The sequence below is a fragment of the Oncorhynchus clarkii genome, chromosome 2 (assembly GCF_045791955.1).
Source record: "Oncorhynchus clarkii lewisi isolate Uvic-CL-2024 chromosome 2, UVic_Ocla_1.0, whole genome shotgun sequence".
Lineage (NCBI taxonomy): Eukaryota > Metazoa > Chordata > Actinopteri > Salmoniformes > Salmonidae > Oncorhynchus > Oncorhynchus clarkii.
In genome coordinates this window covers 44,767,663-44,793,287 of record NC_092148.1, presented here as the reverse complement: position 1 = coordinate 44,793,287, position 25,625 = coordinate 44,767,663, and positions in this window count along the sequence as shown.

Genomic DNA, 25,625 nt, shown 5'->3' with positions numbered 1-25,625 from the left:
GGCCCTTCATAAAATCTTCCACCGTTACTAATCCTCCGGCCTGGAGTGCAATAACACTCATTATTGCTCAATAACCCAGAGGCAATGTCCAACATCGAGCGTTTGGACCCCGTCACCTCCAGGCCACTAGCAAAGGGAGCACATTGCACCCCCAACCACTCACCTCTGCTTTTAAAACCACACGACTGTGCCTGACGAGTCAGCCAAGAGACAAAATCATGACCCGTGATTATTTGATACTGTGAATGGATTACACATTCTCCAGTCCCGGAGGACTGGAATATTTTCAATAGATGAAAGGATGTGCCCAAGCTGTGTACCATATATGAGCCTCTTCAATCTCCAGTAAGAATGTTAGGTTCTTTCGTCTTTAGGGGACAATAAAAGCATGGAATCTCTTGTCAGTAGCTAGTGTAAAAATGGGCAGTAGTCTCATGCAGTACCTTTTTAATGTAATTCTTACCTAAAGTGCAATGCACATTCTACATTATGGAAACACATAAGGCCAACCAAAAATAATAATAAGAGACTTGCTTGGGCCAAGAAACATGAGCAATGGACATTAAACCGGTGGAAATTTGTTCTTTGGTCTGGAGTCCAAATGAGAGATTTTTGTTACCAACCTCTGTATCTTTGTGAGACGCAGTGTGGGTGAACGGATGATCGCTGCACAATTAACCAGCATGTCTACCACAGCATTCCGCAGCGATACGGCACCCCATCTGGTTTGGGCTTAGTGGGACAATGACCCAACACTCCTCCAGGCTGTGTAAGGGCTATTTTACCAAGAAAGAGTGGGATGGAGTGCTGCATCAGATGAGCTGGCCTCCACAATCACCCGACCTCAACCCAATTGAGATATTTGGGATTCCTTAGTGAAGGAAAAGCAACCAACAAGTGCTTAGCATATGTGTGAACTCCTCCAAGACTGTTGGAAAAGCATTCCAGGTGATGCTGGTTGAGAGGATGCCAAAAGTGTGCAAAGCTATCATCAAGGCAAAGGGGGGCTATTTGAAGAATCTCAAACATAAAATATATTTTGATTTGTTTGACACTTTTTTGGTTACTACATGATTCCATATGTGTTATTTCATAGTTTTGATGTATTCACTATTATTAGAAAATAGTAATAAAAAATAAATACATTTGAATAAGTACTGTAGGTGTTCTAAAACCTTTGACCGGTAGTGTATTTTATTAAAATATGCCAGTGAGGCAATATGTCTTCAAATATGCACATATTTGCAAATCCATTTTTCTGGACACTGGATGAAGTTCAGCCTAAATATGTAGTGAGCTTTAAAATTATTGATGTATGTCCATTTTAAAGTGGCTAAAATTAATTCACATGTCAATGACAGTAGTATGATAAACTAAATAAAATACACATTTTCATCAATTTTTTTACATTTTTATATTTTGAAAATACTAATATTAATGGACAAACATACCAACAAATCGTAAAAATGTCAGTATAGCCTGTAGTGCCTGGCCTTAAATCTGAAAAGATAGATCTGACAATATCTCCAGGCTTATAGAATGAATTGAGACATTAAAGGTGAGAAGACAAAATGTATATTTCTCGAATGTGAAAAGGTGCTTTAGTGTGAAGGAAAAGAAAGTGCCATTAATGCTTTACATTATGTCAACACTCATCAAACGACCATTGACACATGAGTCCTTTGGATATACATAACCCCTTTCAAAACCAAAAAATGAAACCTGCTTTAATTTCCAAATATCCTGAGAGAGAAAGCCTGAAGAGGTTCTAAGCCTCATCGTCGGTAGTTGTTAATAAACCCTTCGTGTATCACCTCAAATAGGTTGGGAATGAGGCAATGGTGCACCAAGCATAAGACACTGAGTTCCACATCAGGCAAATGTGTTGTCATGCTAAGCATCTCTCTCAGCTGTCAATGAAACCCATTGATTTGTGTGTGTATGTGTTTGTGTTTCCAATCGGGGATTTGAGAAACAGAAACAGAACTACCAACCCCACTCACCGTGGACATTCCCAACAAACCACACTTTGTGAAGACTATCAATTAACATAATTTTTAAGAACTAGAAGTGAAATAGGCCTCAGAGGGGAGAGGGAACCCAACAACTCCTTCACAGCTTGGCTACTTATACACACAAATTAATACTTTGTGAATAATTGACATGCAATGAGGTTGGTGGCTGGGTAAGCACTGGCTATTATCAAAGCCAGATTTATATAGGCTATTAACCAAAATTGACAAACAATTTTCACTAAATGTAAATAACCAATGTAGCCAAGATACACAAGAGATAGCCTCTGATGGCGGCATATTTCATATCATCTGACAAAATGACACACTGCTCAACTCATCTCAGCCATAGAACGATGTAGTACCAACAGTTACAACGTATAGGTGGCACTAAAGTACCAATATATGGAAAATTTAATCAGAATAATTGGCAACAAATTCCACAGACTTTCACAATGTATTTACAATTATTCTAATGCTCAGCATGCTCAAACACGCACACACACACACAATACTATTATTATGTGAAATATTATTATACACAAATAAATGTCCATATCAACAATCGAAATGACCGGAAAATGCAGTTCAAAACATAAAAAGTGGCTCATTAAAACACAATTCTAGCTTGATAAATCAATATCTATATTCTCATGATTCAACAGTAACCTAACCTGTAAATTGCAAAGCAAAATGCATTTAAATCTAGAATTCTTATTTGATACAATAACCGCCTCCGTTTTGGTAAAAATATGAGGGATGGGCCTGGAGACATGCAACCGCTCTCAAATTCGTAGACAGAGCTATGGATGCAAGGACTGCCCATTCATGATATCAAAATTATAGTTTTAACCATGTTTTGAATCTATACAGTTTTTGTTATATTTAAATTGTTTACAAACATTGGAGTAAAACAAGCTTATACTTTGGTTCTGATGGGGTACAAAAGTTGAACTAAGCTCATGAGGCTTTTATAACTTATATCCTTCAAGAAATAATGGGGATACAGTGCATTCGGAAAATATTCAGACCCCTTGACTTACCACATTTTGTTATGTTGCAGCCGTATTCTAAAATGTATTAAAGATTTTTTCCCCTTCATCAATCTACATACAATACTCCATGATGACAAGGCAAAAACAGGTTTTTAGAAATGTTTGCAAATGTATAACATTTTTTAAAACAGATATACATATTTAAATAAGTATTCAGACCCTTTGCTATGAGCCTTGAACTTTAGCTCAGGTGCAGCCTGTTTCCATTGATCATCCTTGAGATGTTTCTACAACTTGATTGGTGTCCACCTGTGGTAAATTCAATTGATTGGACATGATTTGGAAAGGCACACACCGGTCTATATAAGGTCCCACTGTTGACACTATGTCAGAGCAAAACCAAGCCATGAAGTCGAAGGAACTATCCGTAGAGCTCAGGACAGAGCCCAAACATCTCGAGAGACCTGAATATAGTTGTGCAGCAAAGCTCCCCATCCAACCTGACAGAATGTTCTTGTGCCTGTCTCCACCCCCCACCAGGTGTCTCCCATTTGATCCTATTACCCCCTGTGTATTTATACCAGTCGTTTCTGTTTGTCTGTTGCCAGTTCGTCTTGTCAAGCCAACCAGCATGTTTTTCTAGTCCTCCTGGTTACAGGTTTTCAGAGACCTTTTCTTGCTGAACTGAGCCGGCCTGCCCAACCTCGAGCCTGCCTGCCATCCTGTACCCATCTGACTCTGACCTGGTTTATGAACTTCTGCCTGTCCTTTGCCTGCCCCTTGTCTAGTAATAAATATCAGACTCAAACCATCTGCCTGCTGTGTCTGCATTTGGGTCTCGTCCTGTGTCTTTATACACTCAGGAACATTCACTACCCTCTTGGTAAGCAAGTCCAGTGTGTATTTGGCATTATGTTTTAAGTTATTGTCCTACTGATCTCCCAGTCTCAAAACACCAGTCTAAACGTCAACAGTGAAGAAGCTAATCGGGGATGCTGGCCTAGGCAGAGCTCCTCTGTCCAGTGTCTGTTCTTTTGCCCATCTTAATCTTTTAATCAACTCTTCCTAGAAGGCCAGCATCCCGGAGTCGCCTCTTCACTGTTGACGTTGAGACTGGTGTTTTGTGGGTACAATTTAATCAAGCTGATTTGGTGAGGTCATGTTGTTCTTCACATTAGCGTCTCTAGCAAACACACTAGATCAAAAAGTTTGTCACGTGCACAGGATATAGAAAGTGTAAAAGTTTAAGGGAAAAGGTTACTCTCATAGTGGAGGCTTTTGTTTAGACATGTATAGTTGAAGACAGAGGTTTACATACACTTAGGTTGGATGACTAAAACTCGTTTTTCAACCACTCCACAAATTTCTTGTTAACCAACTATAGTTTGGGCAAATCGGTTAGAACATCTACTTCATGCATGACACAAGTAATTTTTCCAACAATTGTTAACAGACAGATTATTTCACTTAAAATTCACTATCACAATTCCATTGGGTCATATGTTTACATACGCTAAGTTGACTGTGAAAGAACGAAACGAAACAGTCCTGTACGGTGAATACACAAAACAGAAAACAATCACCCACAACTCAAGGGTGAAAACAGGCTGCCTAAGTATGGTTCTCAATCAGGGACAACGATTGACAGCTGCCTCTGATTGAGAACCATATCCGGCCAAACACAGAAATATAATAAATCATAGAAAAAATAACATTAAGACTGCCCACCCAACTCACGCCCTGACCATACTAAAACAAAGACATCACAAAGGAACTAAGGTCAGAACGTGACAGTAATCCACCCCCCCCCCCCCCCAAAGGTGCGGACTCCGGCCGCAATACCTGAACATATAGGGAGGGTCTGGCCGCGGGACGTGGACCCCACCCCACCATGGTCTTTGCCCGCTTCCTTACCCGCCTCCGTGGCGCCTTTAGAGCGGCGACCCTCGCCGCTGACCTCGGACTGGGGACCCTAGCAGAGGGCCTCGAATGGACGGGACATTCTGGCAGCGCCGGACAGGCGGGAGACTCCGGCAGCGCCGGAGTGAAGAAGGATTCCGGCAGCGCCGGAGTGAAGGGCGGTTCGTTGTGCTATTGGAAGGTGACACTTCATCCCAGTCTGAGGTCTTGAGCGCTCTGGAGCAGGTTTTCATCAAGGATCTCTCTGTACTTTGCTCTGTTCATCTTTCCCTCAATCCTGACTAGTCTCCCAGTCCCTGCTGCTGAAAAACATCCCCACAGCATGATGCTGCCACCCATGCTTCACTGTAGGGATGGTATTGGCCAGGTGATTAGCCGTGCCTGTTTCCTCCAGACGTGACGCTTGGTATTCAGGCCAAAGAGTTCAATCTTGGTTTCATCAGACCAGAGGATCTTGTTTCTCATGGTCTGAGAGTCCATTAGGTGCCTTTTGGCAAACTCCAAGCGAGCTGGGGAATGGCTTCCGTCTGGCCACTCTACCATAACGGCCTGATTGGTGGAGTGCTGCAGAGATGTGTGTCCTTCTGGAAGTTTCTCCCATCTCCCCAGAGGAACTCTGGAGCTCTGTCAGAGTGCCCATCTGGTTTTTGGTCACTTCCCTGACCATGGCCCTTCTCCCCTGATTGCTCAGTTTGGCCGGGCGGCCAGCTCTAGGATGAGTCTTGGTGGTTCCAAACTTCTTCCATTTAAGAATGATGGAGGCCACGGTGTTCTTGGGGACCTTCAATATTTCAGAATGTTTTACGTACCCTTTCCTAGATCTGTGTCTCGACAAAATACTGTCTCGGAGCTCTACAGGCAATTCCTTCAAACTCAAGGTTTGCTTTTTGCTCTGACATGCATTGTCAACTGTGAGACCTAATATAGACAGGTGTGTGCCTTTCCAAATCATGTCTAATCAATTGCATTTACCAATTTCGAGTCTTATAGCAAATGGTCTGAATACTTATATAAATAAAAAAAAAAATGTATATATACATTTGCAAAAATGTCTAAACCTGTTTTCACTTTGTCATTATAGGGTATTGTGTGTAGATTGCAGAGAAGCCACCGTGCTTCTACAACTGCATTGCTTGCTGTTTGGGGTTTTGGGCTGGGTTTCTCTTCAGTACTTTGACATCAGCTGATGTAAGAAGGGCTTTATAAATACATTTTATTGAACATTTTATTGATTGGGATTTTATTTAATACATTTTAGAATAAGGCTGTAACCTAACAAAATGTGGAAAAGGGGAATGCACTTTACGAGATGAGATTCCTATTTTGTCAAAATGAAGTCGAAGAACCAATCATCATGTCACCAGACTAAGACCCTTGAAATGTGTTGGAAAGCAGCATCAAGCCCATTACTGTTTACTTTCATCACCTTATAAAGTTAAATCGTAAATCGTGTTTTTGTCATTTTTACCCCCAATTTCGTGATTACGATCTTGTTTCATCGCTGCAACTCCCCAACGAGCTCGGGAGAGGAGAAGGTCGAGTCATGTGTCCTCTGAAACTTAACACGCCAAACCACGCTTCTTAACAGCTGCTCGCTTTACCCAGAAGCAAGCCAGACCAATGTGTAGGAGGAAAAATCGTTCAACTGGTGACCGAGGTCTGCCTGCAGGCGCCTGGCCCGCCACAAGAAGTCACTAGAGCGCGATGAATCAAGTAAAGTTGGTGCTGTGAAAACGAAATTCCATAAGTGCTGAGAAAATCAAAACAAAGTGTATATTTTAACAGCATCTATCAGAAAAGTACATTCTCAGTAATTAAATACATTTGATGATTTGTCATTCCTGATTTGGCATGCCATTTTTCTTATATTAATTAACTTCAGCTATGTTGTTACAGCAGTGATTTCTGAAACAATATAAAAATGTACAGACTGCTTGGTCAATTAGTCAAAAAAGTAGTTCATGCTACAGGCAAGTGTGCACACACACTGAAGATAAAGAAGCATGGTTCATGTAACTCTTAAAGACTATGTGAACTAGAGCGGGAGGGTTGGGGTGGGGGATGTGTTCAGTAATATGGTGTCGTAGCTCAGTTTAGTATTAAATACTGTTCCTTTTAAGAAAGAATCAGGCACGTTGTGTGTAAACAGAGCTGTAAGAATTGGATGAGTGAGATTTGTACAAGTTGTTAACATGTTGATCTGTTGAGACTCACACTATAGAAGCAGGCTCGTGCAAGTCTACTTACTTACTTCCACATTATCACTAGCCTCCACCCCTTGATACAGAAAGGCCTGCTCCTCTCCGGGCTGACAGCAGGACCCAGCGTTGATGAGTGATTTATGGTGGTAATCATTAGCAGGAGAGAGGGAGGATGGAGGATGTGGAGAGCTGCTCCGCACTGCTTGATCGAGTGTGTCTGGAAATGGACGCCTGTTCTGCGTTGAGCACTGAGATTTTATCAGCGTGTCCCCTCTGCCAAGCCTGGGCCCCTGAGCAACGAGCTAAACCTGCAGGTGTCTGATGGAGGTGATTAGAGAAAAGGACAGTACTGGAGAGTATGACATAGATGTGAAGAGGTGTTTCTGTCATTTAATGTGTATTATGAAATGTTTTTAAAATCAGTAATACCAAGTAACACACACAACATTCTGTACATGCATGCGCACACATAAGTACACACACACACACACTCGGATGAGATGGATTTGAAGAGGTTTTGATTTGCAGTGTTATTAAATAGATCATTCTACTAAAATTGTGACTTTTTGACCAGCTATTTTTATATAACTCTTATTTAAAAAAAAATTGAACTTATAAAATAGTGTCGTGTCTTTAGTATATATGTGAAGACTTATTTTACCAAATCAATTCTCTGTGTAATTATTATTATGTGATTAAACTAATCATGTAAACTTTAATTAACTAGGATGTCAGGGCACCATGGAAAAATGTTTATGGAGTCTCTATTTCCCGAATCGACTCTTGAGATATTTTCATATCTTTTCAATAAGTCTTCCATTAATGATTATTAATTGTTACCTCCTTAGTCTCATTCCAAACGTCGTAAAATGATTGGTTATCTGCACGAACACCCTAGTTTCATAATGAATCAGCAATATACAAATTGGCTTAATTATTTATTTACTAACTAACTAACTAATCACAGAAATACATAACAAACGAACAGTAAATATTGGTTACTAACAATGATAGAAATGTCCCTAGTGGGCTAAGCCAATGTGATGGCTTGGTAGACAAAAGGAAAGGGGTGGGGATTGGGACTGAGAAAGAGAAAAAGCGGGAAAGACTAAATGGATTCACTACACAGTCTATAATTATATTAATTGAAATGCTAATCCTTTGTACATGAATGGCCGCTCATTCAAGAATAATTGCAAATTATATATTTACGCCCGTATGTCGTTGTTGTCTTCTCTGTTCGAATCATCGATCGTCCTGTAGGGTTCATCAGAGTCTCTGGTTAACTTTCCCAGAAGTCACAATGTCTTTCGTGGTTGGAATGGAGTACCATTCGGAAATGTTTTCATAGAATGAATGCTTCGGCAGTTGTCGGTATTCTCTTTCTAGACTTTCTAGCTCCAGACTAGTAATTATACGTCTAAGATTTGCTCTTATTCTGTAGTGATCAATAGTCTCAGAGTTTAACCATTTCCAGCCGTGTAGCCAATGCTCCACGTGGTATGGTTTTGTCCTTTGGTAGAGTTGTATTGCCAACTATTTCAACATGTCACATCAACTACATGTTTTATAGTCTTCGACCATTTGCAACTTTAGCTTACACCGTGGTTTGAGTGGTCTGGTGTGAATTTCATCAGGAGTGGTTTTTATACATTTCAGTAGAAAAAGGCGGTTCCATGACACCGACGTAATGTCTATGCTCATGTAGCGTGGCCACTGACTAGTTAATCTTTATATGAAAATCCATAATCTCATTTAGAAGGTTAACATCACATCTTTCACAAATAGTTTAATGTTTAACCACATACAGCGGGGAGAACAAGTATTTGATACACTGCCGATTTTGCAGTTTTTCCTACTTACAAATCATGTAGAGGTCTCTAATTTTTATCATAGGTACACTTCAACTGTGAGAGACGGAATCTAAAACAAAAATCCAGAAAATACAATTGTATGATTTTCAAGTAATTAATTTGCATGACATAAGTATTTGATCACCTACCAACCTGTAAGAATTCCGTCTCTCACAGACCTGTTAGTTTTTCTTTAAGAAGCCCTCCTGTTCTCCACTCATTACCTGTATTAACTGCACCTGTTTGAACTCGTTACCTGTATAAAAGACACCTGTCCACACACTCAATCAAACAGACTACAACCTCTCCACAAATGCCAAGACCAGAGAGCTGTGTAAGGACATCAGGGATAAAATTGTAGACCTGCAGAAGGCTGGGATGGGCTACAGGACAATAGGCAAGCAGCTTGGTAAGAAGGCAACATCTGTTGGCGCAATTATTAGAAAATGGAAGAGGTTCAAGATGACAGTCAATCCTCGGTCTGGGGCTCCATGCAAGATCTCACTTCGTGGGGCTTCAATGATCATGAGGAAGGTGAGGGATCAGACCAGAACTACACAGCAGGAACTGGTCAATGACCTGAAGAGAGCTGGGACCACAGTCTCAAAGAAAACCATTAGTAACACACTACGCCGTCATGGAATAAAATCCTGCAGCGTACGCAAGGTCCCCCTGCTCAAGCCAGCGCATGTCCAGGCCTGTCTGAAGTTTGCCAATGACCATCTGGATGATCCAGGGGAGGAATGGGAGAAGGTCATGTGGTCTGATGAGACATAAATAGAGCTTTTTGGTCTAAACTCCACTCGCCGTGCTTGGAGGAAGAAGAAGGATGAGTACAACCCCAAGAACACCATCCCAACCGTGAAGCATGGAGGTGGAAACATTATTTGGGGATGCTTTTCTGCAAAGGGGACAGGACGACTGCACCGAATTGAGGGAAAGATGAATGGGGCCATGTATCGCGAGATCTTGGCCAACAACCTCCTTCCTTCAGTAAGAGCATTGAAGATGGGTCGTGGCTGGGTCTTCCAGCATGACACTGACCCGAAACACACAGCCAGGGCAACTAAGGAGTGGCTCCGTAAGAAGCATCTCAAGGTCCTGGAGTGGCCTAGCCAGTCTACAGACCTGAACCCAATAGAAAATATTTGGAGGGACCTGAAAGTCTGTATTGCCCAACCTGAAGGATCTGGAGAAGGTCTGTATGGAGGAGTGGGCCAAAATCCCTGCTGCAGTGTGTGCAAACCTGGTCAAGAACTACAGGAAAGATATGATCTCTGTCATTGCAAACAAACGTTTCTGTACCAAATATTAAGTTCTGATTTTCTGATGTATCAAATACTTATGTCATGCAATAAAAAGCAAATGATTTACTTAAAAATCATACAATGTGATTTTCTGGATTTTTGTTTTAGATTCCGTCTCTCACAGTTGAAGTGTACCTATGATAAAAATTACAGACCTCTACATGCTTTGTAAGTATGAAAACTTGCAAAATCGGGAGTGATTTAAATACTTGTTCTCCCACTGTACGCTTCACAATATTTAGATGTAAACCTGACAGCTGGGAAATGTACGCTTTAAGAGATATCATCGTTTTTTTCCTGTCCTTCATGAGATCACCAAATGAAACACACTCATCATAACTGTCCCTTAAGTATCCACAGACCATTCCCACATCCTCAAAGGTGGAAATATTGTTAAGTTCTCCCATTTTGGGGATTTAGGAGTTTGGCCAAGAGAGGTACTTTGTTCTCTCAGACTCTGTCAATAGTGCATGGCAGTTTCTACCAGATATTTACTACCTGTTGAAAAGTCATAAAACTGGAGAGAAAGGGAGAGAGAGGGCGGGTTATCATCCTCCTCCCAGGGCACGTCAAGACAATAGTAACCCCAGAACAATGTAAATTCAAATAAAGGACAGCTTAAAGCATTTTAATATTTTTACTACATTAAATAAATGTAAAAAATGCTTGTGTTGACTTTTTGTCAAATAACCTTTGATCTAGTAAGAAGCTGGCAAGGATGTTACCTTTTTTTTAAATAGTGTTTTCTATAATGGGGTAACATCAGTGACATGTAATTGAGGGACATATATTCCCTGTAAATTCTTTCTAATATTTCAAAAAATATATAAACATTTCACCTGTATTATGACATTTACAGCTATCATTTATTTCATCACATTCCCTGTGGTTCAGAAGTTTACATAGACTCAATTAGTATTTGGTAGCATTGCCTTTAAATTGTTTAACTTGGGTCAAATGCTTCCGGTAGTCTTCCACAAGCTTCCCACAAATAGTTGGGTGAATTTTGGCCCATTCCTCCTGACAGAGCTGGTGTAACTGAGTCAGGTTTGTAGGATCCTTGCTCGCACACGCTTTTTCAGTTCTGCCCACAAATGTTCTTTAGGATTGAGTTCAGGGCTTTGTGATGGCCACTCCAATACCTTGACTTGGTTGTCCTTAACCTTGTTGGGATAGGGGGCAGCATTTTCACTTTTGGATGAATAGCATGTCCAGAGTGAATTGCCTCCTACTCTGTCCCAGATGCTAATATATGAATATTAGTATTAGTATTGGATAGAAAACACTCTGAATTTTCTAAAACTGGTTGAATGATGTCTGTGTGTATAACAGAACTCATATGGCAGGCGAACAGGAAGTGGGACATCTGAGGTTTGTAGTTTTTCAAAGCTTGGCCTACAGAATACACAGTGGGATGTGGATTGCACTTCCTACGGCTTCCAATAGATGCCAACCGTCTTTAGAAACTGGTTTGAGGATTCTACTATAAAGGAGGGGCTCATGACACCTATTTGAGTCAGTGGTCTGGCATAGTGCCTTGGTCTCATGACGCACGCTTTCGACAAAGTTACCTCTCATTACAGTGCTTTTCTTCAGACATAGGAATTCTCCGGTTGGAACATTATTGATGTTTTATGTTACTGCCCCTTGGTGACAGGGGGCAGTATTTTCACGTCCGGATGAAATGCATGCCCAAATTCAACTGCCTGCTACTCATCCCCAGAAGATAAGATATGCATATTGTTAGTAGATTTGGATAGAAAACACTCTGAAGTTTATAAAACTGTTTGAATCATGTCTGTGAGTATAACATAACTTATTTAGCAGGCGAAACCCCGAGGACAAACCGTTTTTGTGTGTGTTTTTTTTGAGGTCACTCTTTTTTCAGTGGGTTTTCATTGGGAATCCAGATTTCTAAGGCACCTTCTTGCAGTTCCTATCGCTTCCACTGGATGTCAAAGGTTATTATTTTGTGTAATGAAGAAGTATGGCCAATTTGAACCAGGGTCACTAGAAGTGTACTGTTAGAGGCGAGCGACCAGAAAGCATGCTTCAGTTTGTTTTCTTCCTGTATTGAACACAGATCACCCGTCTTCAATTTGATTGATTATTTACGTTAAAAAAAATAACTAAAGTTGTATTACAAAAGTAGTTTGAAATGTTTTGGCAAAGTTTACAGGTAACTTTTGAGATATTTTGTAGTCACGTGAGCAAGTTGGGGCGGCAGGGAAGCCTAGTGGTTAGAGCGTTGGACTAGTAACCAGAAGGTTGCAAGTTCAAATCCCCAAGCTGACAAGGTACAAATCTGTTGTTCTGCCCCTGGACGGGCAGTTAACCCACTGTTCCTAGGCCGTCATTGAAAATAAGAATTTGTTCTTAACTGACTTGCCTAGTTAAATAAAGGCAAAAAAAAAAAAACAGTGTTTTTCTGGATCAAACGCGCGAAATAAATGGACATTTTGGATATATATCGACAGAATTAATCGAACAAAAGGACCATTGGTGATGTTTATGGGACATATTGGAGTGCCAACAAAAGAAGCTCGTCAAAGGTAAGGCATGAATTATAGGTGTATATCTGCGTTTTGTGTCGCGCCTTCAGGGTTGAAATATGCTTTCTCTCTTTGTTTACTATCGTGCTATCCTCAGATAATAGCATCGTTTGCTTTCGCCGAAAAGCCTTTTTGAAATCTGCCATGTTGTCTGGATTCACAACAAGTGTATATTTAATTTGCTATCTTGCATGTGTGATTAAATGAAAGTTTGATTTTAATAGTAATTTGTTTGAATTTGACGCTCTGCATTTTCCCTGGCTTTTGGCCAGGTAGGACGCTAGCATCCCACATATCCCAGAGAGGTTAAAACTTCTTCGGGATCTGTGTCCCTTCCACAGGACGGTTGAGCTAACGTAGGCTAATGCAATTAGCATGAGGTTGTAATTAACAAAAATATTTCACAGGACATCTGATATTGGCAGAAAGCTTGAATTCTTGTTAATCTAACTGCACTGTCCAATTTACACTAGCTATTACAGTGATAGAATACCATGCTATTGTTTGAGGAGAGTGCACAATTTTGAACATGAAAAGTTATTCATAAACTAATTAGGCACATTTGGGCAGTCTTGATACAAGATTTTGAACACAAATTCAATGGTTCATTGGATCAGTCTAAAACGTTGCACATACACTGATGCCATCTAGTGGCCAAAATCTAAATTGCACCTGGGTAGGAATAATACATTATGGCCTTTCTCTTGCATTTCAAAGATGATGGTACAATTTTTTTTTAAAGAATGGTTGTTTTTTTCCTTTGTATTATCTTCTACCAGATCTATTGTGATATATTCTACTACATTCCTTTCACATTTCCATAAACTTCAAAGTGTTTCATTTAAAATGGTACCAAGAATATGCATATCCTTGTTTTGAGATTATTGGAAAATAAGACTAAAGGTGAGGACACCACAGTTCATCAGACACAAGACTGAATCCAAACATACCACTGTTGCATTTTACATTTACTGTACAATTCACCACATTTCTTGATAACAAAATCTGAAAATACTCTGGATACATTCAGTAACAATAAAATTATTGGAAACTAACTCTCCCAAGTGTACACAGTTCATAAGTAATTTCAATGCACTTATGACTATGAAGAGTCTTCAACTTGCTACGCTAGCTAGCTACTGTTACACAAATGATTGTGTTCCTATGGTTGAGAAGCATATTTTGAAAATCTGAGATGACAGTGTTGTTAACAAAAGGCTAAGCTTGAGAGCTAGCATATTTATTTCATTTCATTTGCGATTTTCATGAATAGTTAACGTTGCGTAATGGTAATGAGCTTGAGTCTGTATTCACGATACCGGATCTGGGATGGGTAGATCAGAGAGGTTAATGCGAGTGTAGCGAAATGCTTGTGCTTCTAGTTCCGACAGTGCAGTAATAACCAACAAGTAATTTAACCTAACAATTCCAAAACTACTACCTTATACTTTATGAAAAAAAAAAAAAAGTAAAATACACACAAGTGTATAGGGATAAAGAATATGTACATAAAGATATATGAATGAGTGATGGTACAGAACGGCATAGGCAAGATGCAGTATATGGTATCGAGTACAGTATATACACTGCTCAAAAAATAAAGGGAACACTTAAACAACACAATGTAACTCCAAGTCAATCACACTTCTGTGAAATAAAACTGTCCACTTAGGAAGCAACACTGATTGACAATACATTTTGCATGCTGTTGTGCAAATGGAATAGACAACAGGTGGAAATTATAGGCAATTAGCAAGACACCCCCAATAAAGGAGTGGTTCTGCAGGTGGTGACCACAGACCACTTCTCAGTTCCTATGCTTCCTGGCTGATGTTTTGGTCACATTTGAATGCTGGCGGTGCTTTCACTCTAGTGGTAGCATGAGACGGAGTCTACAACCCACACAAGTGGCTCAGGTAGTGCAGCTCATCCAGGATGGCACATCAATGCGAGCTGTTGCAAGGTTTGCTGTGTCTGTCAGCGTAGTGTCCAGAGCATGGAGGCGCTACCAGGAGACAGGCCAGTACATCAGGAGGCTGTAGGAGGGCAACAACCCAGCAGCAGGACCGCTACCTCCGCCTTTGTGCAAGGTGGAGCAGGATGAGCACTGGCAGAGCCCTGCAAAATGACCTCCAGCAGGTGACAAATGTGCATGTGTCTGCTCAAACGGTCAGAAACAGACTCCATGAGGGTGGTATGAGGGCCTGACGTCCACAGGTGGGGGTTGTGCTTTACAGCCCAACACCGTGCAGTACGTTTGGCATTTGCCAGAGAACACCAAGATTGGAAAATTCACCACTGGCCCCTGTGCTCTTCACAGATGAAAGCAGGTTCACACTGACCACATGTGACAGAGTCTGGAGACGCCGTGGGGAACGTTCTGCTGCCTGCAACATCCTCCAGCATGACCGGTTTGGCGGTGGGTCAGTCATGGTGTGGGGTGGCATTTCTTTGGGGGGCCTCACAGCCCTCCATGTGCTCGCCAGAGGTAGCCTGACTGCCATTAGGTACCGAGATGAGATCCTCAGACCCCTTGTGAGACCATATGCTGGTGCGGTTGGCCCTGGGTTCCTCCTAATGCAATACAATGCTAGACCTCATGTGGCTGGAGTGTGTCAGCAGTTCCTGCAAGAGGAAGGCATTGATGCTATGGACTGGCCCGCCCGTTCCCCAGACCTGAATCCAATTGAGCACATCTGGGACATCATGACATTGTCTTGCTCCATCCACCAACGCCACGTTGCACCACATACTGTCCAGGAGTTGGCGGATGCTTTAGTCCAGGTCTGGGAGGAGATCCCTCAGGTGACCATCCGCCACCTCATCAGGAGCATGCCCAGGCATTGTAGGGAGGTCATACAGGCAAGTGGAGGCCACACACACTACTGAGCCTCATTTGAGCCTTTGACTTGTTTTAAGGACATTACATCAAAGTTGGATCAGCCTGTAGTGTGGTTTTCCACTTTAATTTTGTGTGACTACAAATCCAGACCTCCATGGGTTGATACATTTCAATTCCATTGATAATTTTTGTGTGATTTTGTTGTCAGCACATTCAACTATGTAACGAAAAAAGTATTTAACAAGAATATTTCATTCATTCAGATCTAGGATGTGTTATTTTAGTGTTCCCTTTATTTTTTTGAGCAGTGTCCATATGAGATGAGTAATGTAGGGTATGTAAACATTATATTAAGTAGCATTGTTTAAAGTGGCTAGTGATATATTTTACATCAATTTCCATCAATTCCCATTATTAAAGTGGCTGGAGTTGAGTCAGTGTGTTGGAAACTTTCTCCGGTGAGATACTGTACATTCAGCCTCATGCGAATTGAAGGAAATTATGAAACACATTGTTGGGGGAAGCCTGGCTTCCCTTGGCATCCATGAATACACTCCATTTGTAGGAGACACTATCCCCAACACTGCAAAAACCCAGCACTTTGGGGATTTCACTGTAGTGGACAAGTCAGATTGACTGAGGGGAAATATTAAAGGTTAATGCATGAGCTGACCTGTGTGCAGTTGTGACTAAACCGTAGTTATATTTATTGATGTAAACATTCACATTGACACGGGGGGGGGGGATCTTCAAGGAACAGAAGCTCCGGGCATATCTAACTGTCTTTCCTTTAGCGGCTATCAGACAAGAAGCAAACCACACTGTGCCTTTAAGACCCTCAGACCCTTGTTTGGTGATGTCAACAAACAAATGTCTCTAGAGTGAAATGATATGTAAAGCATTATTGCACCTTGCTTTGCTATTATAGGATGGAAATCTGTACCATATACTGAGCAAAAATATTAATGCAACATGCAACAATTAACAATGTTATTCAGTTGCAGTTCATATAAGGAAATCAGTCAATTGAAATAAACACTTTACATGTTGTGCTTCTATTTTTGTTCATCATAGCTGTGGACTCTGATTCTTTGATCATTTGGGTGATTGATTTCTTGCCTCTGCTCTGTGGTAATTATACTGGCCTTTGGCAATGTTGCTAGTGCACATATTAAAAACAGAAAGGAAGAGTTTATTTGGGGTTATTATGATCCCAATTAACTACTAGGAGTTTATGACGCACCTGCAAAGATGAATGGCCAATAGTAACAGAAAGAGGAGCAAGGTATGTATTTACCCTTTTCTAGAGAATCTAAGCTACTTTATCACGCCCACGTAGCATGTGAATAGTAGAATACATGCTAATAGAGTAAATTATGTGAATATTTGTTACCCCTTTCTGTGTAAGTAGAACAAGTGCAGCCTGTTATGGCAGAATCCGAGATTTAATATTAAAACAATTAAATATTATATATAAAGTCTATAAATAGTATATAAAGTATATAAGTATATAAATATTTCCATCCATTCCAGGAATTCTACAAGGCATGTGATGTGATTGTCACTTGAAGGCCAAATAAATATGCTGAATTTTTCTTGGAGTCAATTGACAAGCCTTACCATCTCAGACACTGGCTCCTTTTCTAAGGGCTACAGCAAATATGCGGGATTATATTTTACACTGTGAGTTAAACCTAATGACATCTATCACCTTGATGAGCTACTTCATAAAGCAGCCAGTCACTCCTTACATCCCACTCCGGCACAATGTAAACCTGATTGAGTTTTTATGACTATGGTGAGTCATTGTTCCTGTGGAAAATGACATTATAAATACATCCATTTGGCGAGCCATCCAGCTGGATATATAAGCTCCAAGCGTCTCATCCAGTGGCAGCAAGCCCCATCCACAGCAGCACAATATGCAAAGGCTTCAGAAGGTTTCCTTGTGCATCGCTGCATGCATCTTGCTGAAGGGTGTACTGGAGGTCACTTGAGCCCGGTCCGCCACCTGGGCTACGCTACAACACACTCCAACAGACATTCCACACGTGTTCCCATCTGGGACTGGCAGCTTCACACACACACACACTGGCTTTAGGTAATTGCAAAAGTTCCAACAAGGATAGTAAAACAAGGAAAATGTAGCTTTAATTTAGTATCTTACATGTGTGATTTAATGAAAGTTAGATTTTTATATCATTTTATTTGAATTTGCCGCGCCGCATTTTCCCTGGCTTTTGGCCAAGTGGGACGCAAGCGTCCCCTATACCATAAAAAGTTATGGACAGTATAACAACATAAATGTATCTCTGAATGTGTATATTTCCCAGTTATCAGGTTTACATCCAAATGTTGTGGAACTTGTAGGATTAAATATTAAACTATTTGTGAGGTGAAATGTGATCTTAGCCTTCTAAATGAGAAAATGTTTTTTCATGTAAAGTTTATCCAGTCAGTAACCACGCCCATGCGAGCACAAACATTCTGCCAAACATAATGGAACGGCCTTTTCCCCCAAGTGTTTCAAAGGACCTGCTGAAGAACTCTCTATAGACCAGTTACGTGCAGCGTCAGCTGAATACGTTACAAATGGTTACGCTAGCGTCCTCTATCCTAGAGAGGTTAAACAGGTCAACATTCACATGGCCAGACAGATTACCAGGACGTTTACACTGAGCATGCGCTGACCAACTGGCAAGTGTCTTCACTGACATTTTCAACCTCTCCCTGTCTGAGTCTGTAATACCAACATGTTTCAAGCAGACCACCATAGTCCCTGTGCCCAGGAACACTAAGGTAACCTTCCTAAATTACTACCGACCCGTAGCACTCAAGTCTGTAGCCATGAAGTGATTTGAAGGTTCACACCAACACCATTATCCCAGAAACATTGTAAATAAGAATTTGTTCTTAACTGACTTGCCTAGTTAAATAAAGGTTAAATAAAAAAAAATCTTAAAACTTTGTTGTTGTTTAAGGGCTTGGAAGTAACGATTTCACTGTAACGTTGTATTTGGTGCATGTGCCCTCTTCATTTCTTTCCCCAAGCTACTCTCCGCCAATGAGACGTCCCAGCTCATGGTGCATCACATCTTCTGGATCCATGGACTCCCAGTGGACATGGTCTCCGACCGGGGTCCTCAGTTCTCGTCCCGGTTCTGGAAGGTGTTCTGCACACTCATTGGGTCATCAGTCAGCCTGTCCTCAGGGTTCCAACCGCAGTCCAACGGCCAGTCGGAACGAGCCAATCAAGAGACGACGCTTCGCTGCCTGGTCTCCGCCAACCCAACCAACTGGAGCCAGCAACTTTGGTCAAGATGTTTGTCCGCCACTGTCGTCGTACCAGGAAGAGAGCCCGGTCGGCCCTTCTCAAGTCAATCTCCAGGTATTGACAACAAGCGGACCAACACCGGACCCTGGTTCCTCAGTATCATCTCGGGCACAAGGTATGGCTGTTCACCCAGGATCTGCCTGTCCAGGTGGAGTCTCACAAACCTTTCCCCCGCTTTATCGGCCCTTTCCCCATCTCCAAGGTCATTAGCACCTCTGCTGTTTGTCTTCTGTTGCCCCGTACCCTCTGTATATATCCCACTTTTCATATGTCTAGAATCAAACCCATGTCTCACGGCCCTTTGACTCCTGTTTCCAGGCCCACCCCTCTCACCCGTCTCATCGACGGCTAACCACCGTACTCCTGGAGGTTCGACCTCGGGGCAGGGGATTCCAGTATCTGGTTGACTGGGAGGGTTATGGACAGGAATAAAGGTGCAGGGTCCCTGCTAGGGACATCCTGGAACCAGGCCTCATCGCTTATTTCCAACGCCGGCACCCCAGTCAACCAGGTATGCGCCCTGGTAGGGTGGTACTGTCAAACCTTGTTCTCTTTCACCTGTCTTTGTGCGTGTCTTCACCCCCCTCCAGGTGTCGCCCATTTGCTTGCCCCATTATCCCATGTGTATTTACACCTGTGTTCTGTTTGTCTGTTGCCAGTTCGTTTTGTTCATCAAGCCTACCAGCGTTTTCCTCCTTGCTCCTGTCCATTTCTAGTTTTTTTTTGCATTCTTTCTGCCCTGACCCTAAGCCTGCCTGCCATTCTCTACCTTGTCACACCACACTGGATTATTGACCTCTGCCTGCCCTGACCCTGAGACTGCCTGTCGTTTTGTACCTTTTGGACTCTGATCTGGATTATCGACCTCTGCCTGCCCCTGAACTGTCGTTTTGCCTGTTCTAGTAATACATTTTTGTTACATCGACACTGTCTGTATCTGGGTCTTCCCTAAAACGTGATACAGTTGCTTGTGAAAGTATTCACCCCCTTGGCATTTTTCCTATTTTGTTGCCATACAATCTGTAATTAAAATAGATTTTTTGGGGATTTGAAACATTGGATTTACACAACATGCTTACCATACCTTAAGGGAACATTTTGACATTTGCCATAAGCTTAGTGAGAAAGTCCACATTGCAAATGTACGGTCCCTTTACTAGACGTCCGAAAACATTTGTAAAATTTGCGGACCGTGTCGGGCCGTGCGGCAGGGCCGGATCTTCCAGGAAGTCATCAAACTAACTCTCTCGGATATTCGGTTTCCGTTTTATAAAATAATCAAATTTTGGTCATTTTTCCGCTGTCCCGGTAAATCACACAAGAGGGCGAATGGAATCATATTGCAAGTGTACATAACATCACGAATCACAACGTGGCCTTATCTCCTAAACGGAAAATATTTCGAAGCCGAAACTTGGTGAGCATAGGTTTGGCATAACGGGCATTTGGCCCCGAACAAGATGGCGTCTAGGCCTCAACGGTTTTTGAGTTATGGCCATTTTTCTGGGATTAAAGGTCCAAAATGAAAATAGATCAATAATTTTTCCGCTTCACGTCAAAGTAAAGGAACCTACGGTGTCAATAAAGAAAGAACCAGCCATTTATCTATCGTCATTTAAGAGAAATCGTACAATGTCAAATTGGTGATGTTCAAAAATAGGTGGCTTTTAAAAAAAACAGTTACAGATCCAGTTGCAGCGTGTTCATACAAATCTTTTTAACTTCTTCGATATAGGGGGCGCTTTTAATTTTTGGATGAAAAATGTTCACGTTTTAAACAAGATATTTTGTCAAGAAAAGATGCTCGACTATGCATATAATTGACAGCTTTGGAAATAAAACACTCTGACGTTTCCAAAACAGCAAAGATATTGTCTGTGAGTGCCACAGAACTGATGTTACAGGCGAAACCCAGATAAAAATCCAATCAGGAAGTGCCGCATTTTTTAAAACCGCCTCATTCCAATGACTCCTTATATGGCTGTGGAGGAGCTAGGAGTCAGCTTACGTTTTCCACGTTTTCCCCAAGATGTCTGCAGCATTGTGACGTATTTGTAGGCATATCATTGGAAGATTGACCATAAGAGACTACATCTACCAGGTGGTCGCTTGGTGTCCTCCGTCGCAATTATTGCGTAGTCTCCAGCTGCAGTATTTTTCAGTTTGCCTTTGATGAGAAACCGACTGCCAGGAAGGATTTTTCATCGAATAGAATTGTGAAAAACACCTTGAGGATTGATTCTAAACAACGTTTGTCATGTTTCTGTCGATATTATGGAGCTAATTTGGAAAAAAGTTTGGCGTTGTGTTGACTGCATTTTCGTTTTTTTTTCTTAGCCAAACGTGATGAACAAAACGGAGCTATTTCTCTTACACAAATAATATTTTTGGAAAAAATGAACATTTGCTATCTAACTGAGTCTCGTCATTGAAAACATCCGAAGTTCTTCAAAGGTAAATTATTTTATTTGAATGCTTTTCTTGTTTTTGTGAAAATGTTGCCTGCTGAATGCTAGGCTTAATGCTATGCTAGGCTATCAATACTCTTACACAAATGCTTGTGTAGCTTTGAACATATATATTTATATATATTTTGAAAATCTGAGATGACAGTGTTGTTAACAAAAGGCTAAGCTTGTGTTTCAATATATTTATTTCATTTCATTTGCGATTTTCATGAATAGGAAACGTTGCGTTATGGTAATGAGCTTGAGGCTATGATTTCGCTCCCGGATACGGGATTGCTCGACGCTAGAGGTTAAAGTGTGCTTGGGAGCTCTGAGAGATTTCTGTGATTTTCTGAAATAACACACTCACTAAACCCTTTGTAAATAAGTCAGTTCTTGACATAAAGACTTAAAACTCAATATTCTATAATTGCCTACCCCAAGGAGAATATGTGTTCAAGTTCAGCTTCCTGTGTAAACCGGAAGTGCCTCAATTTGTGACTCCCCATCCCGGATCCAGGAGCGTAATCATCGCCTGACACTAATTAGAATAATGCAACGGACATAAATATCCCTAGAAAATATTCCTATTCATGAAAATCATAAATTAAATAGATTAAGACACAGCTTAGCCTTTTGTTAATCACCCTGTCATCTCAGATTTTCAAAATATGCTTCACAGGCAAAGCTAGACAAGCATTTGTGTAAGTTTATCGATAGCCTAGCATAGCATTATGCCTTGCTAGCAGCAGGCAACCTTGTCACAAATCAGAAAAGCAATCAAATTAAATCGTTTACCTTTGATGAACTTCGGATGTTTTCACTCACGAGACTCCCAGGTAGATAGCCAAAGTTCATTTTTTCCCAAAATACTATTTTTGTAGGCGAAATAGCTCCGTTTGTTCTTCACGTTTGGCTGAGAAATCGCCCGGAAATTGCGGTCACCACAACCCTGAAAAAATATTCCAAATTAGCTCCATAATATCGACAGAAACATGGCAAACGTTGTTTATAATCAATCCTTAAGGTGTTTTTCTAATATCTATTCGCTAATATATCCGTCGGGACAATTAGTTTTTCAGTAGGACCGATTGGAGTAATGGCTACCTCTGTATGTTACGCGATAATCTCTCTCGGAGCCACCATGTGACCACTTACGCAATGTGGCCGCCTACGGCTATTCTTCAACCGAAATGTGTAAAACTACGTCACAATGCTGTAGACACCTTGGGGAATACGTAGAAAGCGTAAGCTCGTTGATGGTACATTCACAGCTCAATAGGGACTCATTGGAACGCAGCGCTTTCAAAACCTGGGGCACTTCCGGATTGGATTTTTCTCAGGCTTTCGCCTGCAACATCAGTTCTGTTATACTCACAGACAATATCTTTACAGTTTTGGAAATGTTAGAGTGTTTTCTATCCAAAGCTGTCAATTATATGCATATTCTAGCATCCTGTCCTGACAAAATATCCCGTTTAAAACGGGAACGTTTTTTTTTCCAAAAATGAAAATACTGCCCCTAGAGTCGCAACAGGTTAAAATGGTGTCATAGGTGCTGTTTCGAAGGGTTAAAAAGGTCAGATCTTTTCAAAACTTCATACGTGTGATTAGTCAACCCTCATGAACTGTAAGTCAGTCATTTCTCCCAACAGATGTCAAAGAAAAGCTCTCTCTCACACACACACACACACACACACACACACACACACACACACACACACACACACACACACACACACACACAGCAAGGATGTAGTGACAAAGTGCAGTGCTTAAAGACACACAGAGCCTGCAATGGCATTTCCATATTCTCTAGGCCGTGCAGAGTTCAACGAGATGCCCCGCTTGACCGTAGCTCGCTCTGAGTGCAGCGACCGTGAAAAAAGTAGGCCCAAAATGAAGCCTGGCCCTAAATGTCATTTGCTTTTGGGTGACAGTGAGAGAACAGTTAGGGTGAGAAGCACAATTCGACCTCAGGTACGTTCCTGAGGTCCTCCCGATCTGTGCAAGCCTAACCTTGACCGTGTGGCATTAACCCTTAACAGTTAATCAAGGTTTTTTGATCTCACAGATTACAATGACATCTCTCCCCATAGGAATATATTGCCTACTCCTCTAAAGTCAACCTGAAGCCTATGTGGGTTATGAATGCCTTATGAACCTGTCTTCAATGACAGTCCATCAGGACACTATGAGGTCTACCTGTGTCGATTTTAAGCTTCCTGAAGCAACCGGAAGTGGTTAAAATCACCCTAAACGTGTTTTTCAATGCCCAACCTGCAGTTTGATAAAAATAGTGCATTCAACCCTGTGTAAATCAGTCAGTTCTTAACGTAAAGACTGAAAACTCAGGATTCTGTAAAAGCATACCCCAATGAGGATACGTGTTTACTTATGCCTGTGCCAACCGGAAGTGCCATAGTTGGTGTCACAGGGGCTGTTTCGAAGGGTTAATTAAAAAAGTCAGATCTTTCCAAAACTTCATATGTGCGAATAGGCGACCCTCATGAACTGTAAATCAGTCACGACTCCCATAACATTTCAAAGAAAAACTAAATCACATTGGGGTGCGTAGAGACAGACAGTGCCTGCAACCTTCGTTTGAGGTAAAAAAAGAACCGTCAGACCTAGAGTTCTGAAACTTTAGAAACCTGTTCTAGGCCTCCGGTCGATAGTGCGTGGTGAGGTACATGGCTCTAGAAGGTTCTCGGACCGAGAAACAGCCTCGTACATTTGCAAAACTTCAATCTAATTGCCTGATGGACGGTGACTTGCTGGTGACTTTTGTCCATTTGCAATATGTTTAAACAGTGAGGTACTATCACCAAAGTGACATTCTGAAATCAACCCCAATGAGTGATGGAGAGGAACCAGAATCACTGCCCAGCCATCCCGAGTTCATCGGGCCAGTCAATTTCGCATTCCTGCAGGATTTTTGAGCATTCCAAATTTGTGATGGTATATGCCCATTGAAACATATTGCAAATGCATGTGCATTTGCAATATGATTCAACAGTGAAAAAACATCACCAAATGGACATGATGAAATCAACACAACAAGCGATGGAGAGGAACCACTATCACTGCCTGGCCATCCTGTGTTCATCGGGCCAGTGAATGTTGCATTTCTGCAGGATTTTTGAGCATGACAAATTTGTGATGGTAAATGCCCATTGAAACATATTGCAAATGCACATGCATTTGAAATATGATTCAACAGTGAAAAAACATCACCAAATGGACATGATGAAATCAACACAATGAGTGATGGACGGGAACCACTATCACTGCCCGGCCATCCCGAGTTCATCAGGCCAGTCAATTTTGCATTTCTGCAATATTTTTGAGCATGTCAAATTTGTGATGGTACATGGCAAATGGACATAACATCCTGATTTGGCATTTTAAAATCTTTCATATTGCATTTGGACATTTCTTATGGCATTTGTCCAAAATGAAAAGTGACTTTTGACTTTGACTTTTGACTTCCTATGAAATCATATTGCAAATGGACAAAACATATGCCTTATGCACAAGTAAAAAAAATATGATAATAAAATATGACTAAAGTATGTTGATACAATTCTTATACATGTTTAATTTACACAAAAATCAAAATAATTTCGAAAGAATGGTCCAGAAAGCACTTTCTTAAGGGTGTGATAAGTTTTTTCAAAGTTTTCTACTTTTGACTTCCTATGAAATCATATTGCAAATGGACAAAACATATGCGTTATGTACAAGTAAAAAAAAAACAATTATCATAATTAAATTGGACAAAAGTGTATTCATACAGTTCTTACACATGTGTAATTGACAAAAAAAATCGGTCCAGAAAGCACTTTTTTAAGGGGGTGATAAGTTTTTGAAAAAAAATTCAGTTTTTCAAAATTGTACTTTTGGATGTTGACTTGTGTTACATTTGCAATATGAAAAACCATGGTGGAGCGCACTCGCCATCTGTTGGATTTTTAAAGTGTTACACCTGGCATTGGCCATATGGCATTTGCAATCAACTTTGAATGAAACGACTCCGAATTGAGTGGTATTGGACACTGTGTATATGGTTTGTCCAGTGCCAATGAATTCCCATTCATTTTTGTACATTTCAGGGGGGTGTTCCCTTACACTTTGAAGATGCTAAATATTTTTTATTGTG